This window comes from Heterodontus francisci, chromosome 19, assembly GCF_036365525.1.
Source record: "Heterodontus francisci isolate sHetFra1 chromosome 19, sHetFra1.hap1, whole genome shotgun sequence".
Classification (NCBI taxonomy): Eukaryota; Metazoa; Chordata; class Chondrichthyes; order Heterodontiformes; family Heterodontidae; genus Heterodontus; species Heterodontus francisci.
In genome coordinates, this window is record NC_090389.1 from 44923459 (window position 1) to 44933655 (window position 10197).

Here is a 10197-nt window from a genome sequence, read left to right on the forward strand (position 1 = left end):
CGCTGCGAAATGCAGCTGGAGGTCCCCCAAGGTGAGGTTCCCCTTGCCTTTCAGGCCTGGCGTCAGGACCCCTGCTGGCTGCATAAAATTCAGCCCATAGACTCTTACAACACAATAGGAGACCATTCAGTTTGTCGTGCCTTTGCCGGCTCTATGAAAAAGCTGTCCAATTTAGTCCCATGGCTGAGCCTTTTCACCATAACCCTGCAAATTAGTACTCTTCAAGTACATGTCCAATTTCCTTTTGGAAGTTCCTATTCAATCTGCTTCCACCACCCTTCAAGATCGTGCCTTCCAGATCTTAATCACCCTCTGATTGGGAAAATAAGTTACTGTCATTTTCCTTCTCGTTCTTTTGCCAATTATTTAAAATCTATGACTATCGGTTACTGACCCATTTCCCAGAGGAAACAGTTTCTCCCTATTTGCTCTCACGATATCCCTCATAATTTTGAATAGATTAGTGCTGGCATATGGTTCTCTGGTACCCCTTGGCCATGCATATATGCAGAAAGTGACTAAGGGTAGTTAACTGTTCAGACAAAACATCTGAGCCCAATCCTACTTTTACCTACTATCTATGCACACACACTTTTGGACAGATGTTAGTCGATATGTCAGGAGTGGAAATCCTTGCTGAGTTTTCTCTTCATAGCAGTGTGTTCTCCTTGATGTCGTGACCCATTTTTATCCCTCAACCAACATCAGTAACAAAAATGGTTATCCAGCCATTACCTCATTGATGTTTGTGGAAGCTTGCTGTGCACAAATTCACTGCTGTATTTCCTGCATTACAACAGTGACTGCACTTCAAAAGTATTTCATTGGCTATAAATGCAAGGCTTACTTTCTTTTCTTCTGTTTCTGACCGTTGAGACTGATTTGAAGCACCTTGGGTCTTTTTACTATGTTAATGTTGCTATATAGATGAAAGTTGTTGTTGTTTATTTTACCACCTCTACTGAGATCAGCTTACTCATCACAAGCCAGTGATTGAATTCAAGAGCCTCTTGGTCCATATGCCTCATTATTACACTGGCAATTTATGTACCACTGAGCCATATCACAAATAACATTTATTATCGGTAATGTTCAACTTGTAAAGAAAATATAGTGGAGATTCATATCATATCAATGGAGTACAGATTGCAAGTTGAGTGTGGAGATTCGCATTTTGTGACTGGCGCGTTCAGTGAAGGGGGGAGGAGGTGCTCCATTTTTCTACTTTTTTTTCTACTTTTTAACCCTCTAGTATTTGGTTCTCGCTTTGGTGCAGTGGAGGGAGATGTTTGGTGATTACCTGGTAAGCTATTCTACTTAAAATAAATAGTCTGTAAAGTTAAGGTATGGCAGGGCAGCTCTACCGAGTGGAATGTACAGTCTGTTGCATGTGGAAAGTCATGGACGTATGTGTCCTGGACAAACACATCTGCAGGAAGTGTCACAGGCTACAGAAGCTTGAGCTCCGGTTTCGGAACTTGAGCAGTGGCTGGAGTCACTGTTGTTCTTCTGCGAGGCAGAGAACTATGTGGATAGCACGTTTAGGGAGCTGGCCACACCACAGGGTTAGGAACATGCAGGCAGATAGGGAATGGTGACCGCCAAGCAGTCAAAGAGAACCAGGCAGGTAGTGCAGGAGTCCCCTGATATGATCTCACTCACTAAACATTTTCCCATTTTGGATACTGGTTCGAGTAATGGTTTCTCAGAGGAGTGCAGTCAGAGCCAAGTTTGGTGGCTCAGCTGCACTGGAGGGGAGGAAGAAGAGTAGAACAGCAGTAGTGATAGGGGATCCGTTAGTTAGAGGAACAGACAGGCGTTTCTGCGGCAGTAAACGTGACTCCAAGATGGTGTGTTAGGACATTCTTCTGGGGGATGGTGAACAGCCAGAGTTCGTGGTCCACATTGGTACTAATAAAATAGGTAAGAAGGGGGATGAGGTCCTGAAAGCAGATTTTAGGGAGCTAGGAAGGAGATTAAAAAGCAGGACCTCAGAAACAGTAATCTCAGGATTACTCCCAGGCCCACATGCAAGTGAGTTTAGGAATAGGATAATTGAGCAATTGAACACATGGCTGGAGAACTGGTGTAGGAGGGAAGGCATCAGATTTCTGAGACATTGGGACTGGTTCTGGGACAGGTGGGACCTGTACAAGATGGATGGGTTGCATCTTAGCAGGGCTGGGATGAATATCCACGCAGGGAGATTTGCTAGTGCTGTTGTGGAGGGTTGAAACTAAATTGTCAGGGGGATGGGAACCTGAGAGGGAGCTCAAATTGGAGGGAAGCAAAACTGGTAATTTGTCGGGGGTGTGGGAACCAGGAGCAAGTATCAGAGAGGAATACCAAGGAGCACAGAATACTGGGGGAGATTGACAGCATGAGAGTAGGGAATAGTAAGTTATTAGATGGGGTCAGAGTAAGGAAGAAAGTAATAAATTCTGAATCAGGGTTAATGTGCATGTATGTAAATGCACGGAGTGTGGTTAATAAGACTGGTGAGGTACAGGCACAGATTGCCATGTGGAAATATGATGTTGTGGCTATAACAGAGAACTGGCTCAAAGAAGGGCAGGACGGGGTGTTAAATATTCCTGGATACAAGGTATTCAGGATATCAATTTGGCTAGAGCTAAGGAACAAAAAAGGTGTAGTTGCATTGCTCAGTGTTGTCTATAGGCCACCAGCTAGTGGGAAGGACGTGGAGGAACAAATTTACAAGGAAATTACAGAGGTGCAGAAATTGTAGGGTAGTTATAATGGGGAACTTCAATTATCCAAATATAGACTTGGATAGTAATAGTGTAAAGGGTAGTGAGGGGCAAGAGTTCCGATAGTGTGTTCAGGAAAATTTTCTACAACAGCATGTTGCTAGTCCAATGAGAAAGGAGGCACTGCTAGACCTTGTTCTTGGGAATGAGGTGGGCCAAGTGGATCAAGTATCAGTAGGAGAGAATTTCGGGGATAGTGATCATTGTATCATAAGGTTTATGCTGACTATGGCAAAGGACATAGAGCAATCCAGGGTAAGAATAATTAACTGGGGGAAGGCCAACTTCAATGGGGTAAGAATGGAGCTGGGGCAAATAAATTGGAGTCAAAAGCTGGCAGGAAAACCGGTAGATGAACAATGGACTACCTTCAAAGAAGAGATCGTTCAGGCACAGTCAAGGTATGTTCCCTCAAAAGGGAAAAGTAAGGCAAACAAATCCAGTGCTCCCTGGATGACAAAAGAGGTAGAGATTAAGATAAAGAAGAAAAAGTGTGCTTATGACAGATGCCATGTAGAAAATACTATTGAGAACCAGGCTGAATATCGAAGGTCCAGAGGGGAAGTGAAAAAGCAAATAAGAGAAGCAACGAGAGATCATGAAAAAAGACTGGCAGCTGGCATTAGAGGAAATGCAAAAGTTTTCTATAGGCATATAAATAGTGAAAGGGTGATAAAAGAAGGAGTGGGGTCAATTATGGACCAGAAAGGGGATTTGTACATGGAGGCAGAGGGTATAGCTGAGGTATTAAATGAATACTTTGCATCTGTCTTTACCAAAGAAGAAGATGCAACCCAGGCAATGTTGAAAGAGGAGGTAAGTCAGACACTAGAGGGGTTTAAAATTGATAAAGAGGAAGAATTAGATAGGCTGTCTGTACGTAAAGTGGATAAAACACCAGGGCCAGATGAGATGCATCCAAGGATACTGAGGGAAATGAAGGTGGAAATCAAAGAGGCACTGGCCATAATGTTTCAGTCTTCCTTAGACTCAGGGGTGGTGCCAGAAGACTGGAGAATTGCAAACATTACACCCTTGTTCATAAAAGGGTGTAAAGATAAGCCCAGCAACTACAGGCCTGTCAGTTTAACTTTGGTGGTGGGAAAACTTCTAGAAAAAATAATTCAGAACAAAATCAATAGTCACATGGACAAATGTGAGTTAATTAAGGAAAGCCAGCATGGATTTCTTCAGGAAAAATCATGTTTAACTAACTTGCTGGAGTTTTTTGAGGAGGTAACAGAAAGGGTTGATGAGGGCAATGCTGTTGATGTGGTGTACATGGACTTTCAAAAGGCATTTGATACAGTGCCACACAACAGACTTGTGAGCAAACTTGTAGCTCATGGAATAAAAGGGACAGTAGCAACATGGATATGAAATTGGCTGAGTGACAGGAAACAAAGAGTAGTGGTTAATGGATGTTTTTCAGGTTGGAGGAAGGTTTGTAGTGGAGTTCCCCAGGGATCAGTGTTGGGACCCTTGCTTTTCCTGATCTATATTAATGACCTAGACCTTGGTGTACAGGGCACAATTTAAAAGTTTGCGGAAAAAAATGAAACTTGGAAGCATTGTGAATTGTGAGGACAATAGTGCAGAACTTCAAAAGGACATAGACAAGTTGGTGGAATGGGCAGACAGGTGGCAAATGAAGTTCAATGCAGAGAAATGTGAAGTGATTCATTTTGGCAGGAAGAACATGGAGAGACAATATAGAATAAAGGGTACAATTCTAAAGAGGGTGCAGGAGCAGAGGGACCTAGGTGTATATGTGCATAATCCATTGAAGATGGCAGGACAGGTTGAGAGCACGGTTAATAAAACAAACAATATCCTGGGCTTTATTAATAGGGGCATAGAGTACAGAGCAAGGAAGTTATGTTGAACTTGTATAAGACACTAGTTCGGCCTCAGCTGGAGTATTGCATCCAGTTCTGGGCACCGTAGTTTAGGAAAGACGTGGGAGCATTGGAGAGAGTACAGAAAAGATTCACAAGAATGGTTCCAGGGATGAGGAATTTCAGTTATGAAGCTAGATTGGAGAAGTTAGGACTGTTTTCCTTAGAGAAGAGGAGGCTGAGAAGTGATTTGATAGAGGTATTCAAAATCATGAGGGCTCTGGACCGAGTAGATAGCAAGAAACTGTTGCCACTTGTGAAAGGATCGAGAACGTGTGGGCACAGATTTAAAGTATTTGGTAAGAGAAGTAACAGTTACACGAGGAAAAACTTTTTCACGCATCGAGTGGTTAAGGTCTGGAATGTGCTGCCTGAGAACGTGGTGGAGACAGGTTCAATTGAAGCATTCAAAAGGGAATTGGACAGTTATATGAAAAGGAAGAATATGCAGGGTTATGAGGAGAAGGCAGGGGAATGGAACTGAGGGAATCGCTGTTTCGGAGTCACAGTGCGGGTACGATGGGCCGAATGACCACCTTCTGCACTGTAATGATTCTGTGATATGTGGGAAATTGCTGTATGTGTTCATATAACTTTCTCCTGTTTAGAATGCATATCTTCATATCTTACATAAAATTTATTGCACAAAACAAACTATTCGGCCCAATAGGGCTATGCTGGTGTTTATGCTCCATACAGCCATAATCTGGATAACCAAAGTTAAGCAGATGATTAGCTTGGCTGTATGGGCAGTTACTTGAACTGTCAAACTCATTGTAGTGCAGCTGAATGTTCTGAGGGGCTGCTCCTAAAGGCTGTGAAGTAAAAGTCAAATTACAAAAGTGCATTGAAGCAAAGATCTTGGTACATCTAAACCTTCAGTGATCAGTGGGTATTTTTATGCTGCATGAATAGAAAAATACATTTAAAACTCTTTCTACCTTTGGTCATTTGCATTCACTACTATTCAACTGAATCCATTTGGTAACTGCTATTAAAGCTATAGTATCTCATAGCTGTATCATAATTAAGCTTCCCGTGCAAATAGATTCGAAGCTAAGGCTACACACCTCTGCAGAAATGTGTCCATTCCACCTGGCATTAATAAATTATTTAAGTCTTTGCAATTAAGATCAATGTTAATGACACAGTTTTTGGTCTCATGCTGCTGATCCCTGCTCTTCGCCTCTTGTTTTCCTTCAATCACAAAGCTACAATTCAGGGCAAAAAGCCAATGGAAAATGTAATCTGGTCATTGACCCTATGTTACTTGCAAAATCCTATCCTGAGTGGTGTGAAACAGGGCTGTGTTCTCGCACCCACACTTTTTGGGATTTTCTTCTCCCTGCTGCTTTCACATGCGTTCAAATCCTCTGAAGAAGGAATTTTCCTCCACACAAGATCAGGGGGCAGGTTGTTCAACCTTGCCCGTCTAAGAGCGAAGTCCAAAGTACGGAAAGTCCTCATCAGAGAACTCCTCTTTGCTGACGATGCTGCTTTAACATCTCACACTGAAGAATGCCTGCAGAGTCTCATCGACAGGTTTGCGTCTGCCTGCAATGAATTTGGCCTAACCATCAGCCTCAAGAAAACGAACATCATGGGGCAGGATGTCAGAAATGCTCCATCCATCAATATTGGCGACCACGCTCTGGAAGTGGTTCAAGAGTTCACCTACCTAGGCTCAACTATCACCAGTAACCTGTCTCTAGATGCAGAAATCAACAAGCGCATGGGTAAGGCTTCCACTGCTATGTCCAGACTGGCCAAGAGAGTGTGGGAAAATGGCGCACTGACACGGAACACAAAAGTCCGAGTGTATCAGGCCTGTGTCCTCAGTACCTTGCTCTACGGCAGCGAGGCCTGGACAACGTATGCCAGCCAAGAGCGACGTCTCAATTCATTCCATCTTCGCTGCCTTCGGAGAATACTTGGCATCAGGTGGCAGGACTATACCTCCAACACAGAAGTCCTTGAAGCGGCCAACACCCCCAGCTTATACACACTACTGAGTCAGCGGCGCTTGAGATGGCTTGGCCATGTGAGCCGCATGGAAGATGGCAGGATCCCCAAAGACACATTGTACAGCGAGTTCGCCACTGGTATCAGACCCACCGGCCGTCCATGTCTCCGTTATAAAGACGTCTGCAAACGCGACATGAAATCGTGTGACATTGATCACAAGTCGTGGGAGTCAGTTGCCAGCATTCGCCAGAGCTGGCGGGCAGCCATAAAGACAGGGCTAAATTGTGGCGAGTCGAAGAGACTTAGTAGTTGGCAGGAAAAAAGACAGAGGCGCAAGGGGAGAGCCAACTGTGCAACAGCCCCAACAAACAAATTTCTCTGCAGCACCTGTGGAAGAGCCTGTCACTCCAGAATTGGCCTTTATAGCCACTCCAGGCGCTGCTTCACAAACCACTGACCACCTCCAGGCGCGTATCCATTGTCTCTCGAGATAAGGAGGCCCAAAAGAAAGAAAAAAGAAAGAACTTGCAAAATAGAAAGGTGTGAATTGATCTCCACTTTAAGTGAAATAACTTGAAAACAGAGGGTGTGGCTCACTCTGACATGTGGCACTGTATGACCATATGTGACTGCATTCATCTGAAAGTATTATGCAATAGCATGGACTGAGAGAGTATGTAAATCATCTTGTAAAATTATGTTTTTCACACCTGTCTATTTTGTACAAGAGACTGGTTTCCTGCCTCTATCTGACGGAAATTTAATTACCGGACGACTGTTGGGGCCTTGCAGATTTCAAAATATACATTTGACCGGCTTTCATATTTTAATTGTTTGCATTTTAAATCAGAATTTCCAAAATGAACCAAACTTTACTAATGTAAATAGCCAACATGAAACAAAATAAAACAAAACTTCCATTAAACTACAATTGTCATCAGCATTAGGAAATAAACAATTAGGGACAAAAATAAAACCAGAATGATTAGTTCATGTGAAAATGAACACTTGCAATAAACTTCAAGAGAGGGGTTGAGAAAATTAAAGTGGGAAACTGATGCAAAATTCTCAACTTCTGGATTCCTGATAAATGAATACAATCTAACAGTGAGTAACTGGGTACATTATTCAGTGTCTCTGAGCATTGGAAGTGAAGTTCTACCTTTACTAATATAGTCTCCTTTCACCTCACTTACAATAGGCTTCATTATAATCTATAAAGATAAGAATTTATTTTTCCTGTTAGAGTTTATGTATTCATTTGCATTGAATCACTTCTGATTTTAAAAACTGTGTCCGTCATTCATCTATTTTCTGACAGTTCTATGCTTAAGCTAATAGAGGTGCACAGGCGTCATAGGATAGTTGATTTTTTAAGATATGAAACAAACCTTGACTAGATAATTACATCAGAAAGGGGATGCTGCTGCTTCAATTAAATTCCTCTTCTGTTTATGATTTGTGTCTTACACTTCAATAATTCTTCTGAAATGTTTAGATTCAATTAGAAGGGGAAAATTTGCAGAATGTTGGAGACAGCTTCACTTAACATAACTTTTAAAGTTGGATATGCACAAGTTCACTTTCTTCACTTGTTTACTAAAGTTACATGTAATAAAGGATCGGTATATACAATAACATGAATATGTCTTTTCTCTTCACGGGTGCTAATGCATCATTCATTCCCAGCATTTATTCTTTTCTATTTCAGGTTTTAGGGGACTTTTTTTCTTTTTAGTATTTTTGTTAGATGGTATGTTTCCTCTCAGACACTTGTTACACCAGATTTATATTCTCTTGTTATAACTGCTAGTGGTTGGAACAACAGGGCTACTGTACCAGCAAAACTGCAGCAGAACATAATGATTTTAAAAATTTAATCGGCATGTGGGCAGGAATATAAAAATGGAATAAAAACGGTAGATAAACAATTTTTCTGCTGGGAACTTTCGCACAAACTTTTTCAGACACATCCAACCAGGTAAAATTCCAGCAGCAGCAGAAAAGTCTTTACATGTCATTGACAATAACTAAACTGGTGCTGCATGTGATGTCAGTCAGGTCAAGTGGGCTTTCGAGGCAGTGAAATGGTTAAATATTAAACTAACTATCAGGAAGACTGAAGCCATTGTCTTTGGTTCCCAAAACAAACGCCGTTCACTAGCCATCGACTCCATCCTTCTCCCTGGCAATTGTCTGAAACCAAACCCGACTGTTCGCAACCTTGGTGTCATATTTGACCCCGAGATGAGCTTCTGACCACATATCTGCACCATCACTAAGACCGCCTATTTCTATCTCTGTAACATTGTCCGAATCCACCTTGTCTCAGTTCATCTGTTGCTGAAACCCTCATCCATGCCTCTGTTACCTCTAACATACTCCTGGCTGGTCTCCCACTTTCTATCCTCTGTAAACTTGAGGTCATCCAAAACTCTGCTGCCCATCTCCTAACTCAAACCAAGTCCTGTTAACCACGACCCCTGTGCTTACTGATCTACATTGGCTCCCCGTTAAGCAATGCCTCAATTTTAAAATCCTCATCTTGGTTTTCAACTCCATCCATGGTCTCGCCCCTTGCTGTCACTTTAATCTCCCCCAGCCCTCTAACCTTCTGAGATATCTGTGCTGCTCCAATTCTGGCCTCTTAGCATCCCCAATTTTAATCACTTCACCATTGGCAACTGTACTTTCAGTTGCCGAGGCCCTAAGCTCTGGAATTCCTTGCCCAAACCTTTCCGCCTGTCTCCTCTCTTTCCTCCTTTACGACACTGCTTAAACCCTACCTCTTTGACCAGGCTTTTGTTCATTTCCCCTACTACCTCCTAATGTAGCTTGGTGTCAAATTTTGTTTGATAATGCTCCTGTGAAGGCACTATATAAATACAAGTGGTGATGGTTGTTGCTGTTTGTGAAGTGGACTGCTGGAGATGGCAAAGCACTGCAAATCTAGACCAAAGATAGGTGATTGTGAGGGAAAGGTCAAACATGTGGCAAAAGCATCTGATGTGTCATTGCACCTTTTAAGGTACCGAAACACTGAAAAAGCAATTCATCAGGTTTTTAACCTCCAACACTTTGTACTTGATTTTAAAACAGATAGTCAAAAGCAGCATAGTATAGTTTTACATTTGTAATAAAAATACTTGTCAGAGAATTAACAGATGTAGTAATTGTAATAGTGTCCCACTGAACACGAGAAATAGGAGCAGGAGTGGACCATATGTCCTATCGAGCCTGCTCCACCATTCAAAACGATCATGGCTGATCTTAGCATTCAACTCCACTTTCCCGCCCTCTTGATTCCCTGAGAGACCAAAAATATGTCTATCCCAGCCTTAAATGTATTCGATGGAGCATTCACAACCCTCTGGGGTAGAGAATTCCAAAGATTCACAACCCTTTGAGCGAAGTAATTACTCCTTATCTCAGTCCTAAATAATCAGCCCCTTATCCTGAGACTGTGCCCCCGACCAGCGGAAATAATCTCTCAGTGTCTACCCTATCCAGCCCCTTTAGAATCTTAAGTGTTTCATTGAGATCACCTCCCATTCTGCTAAATT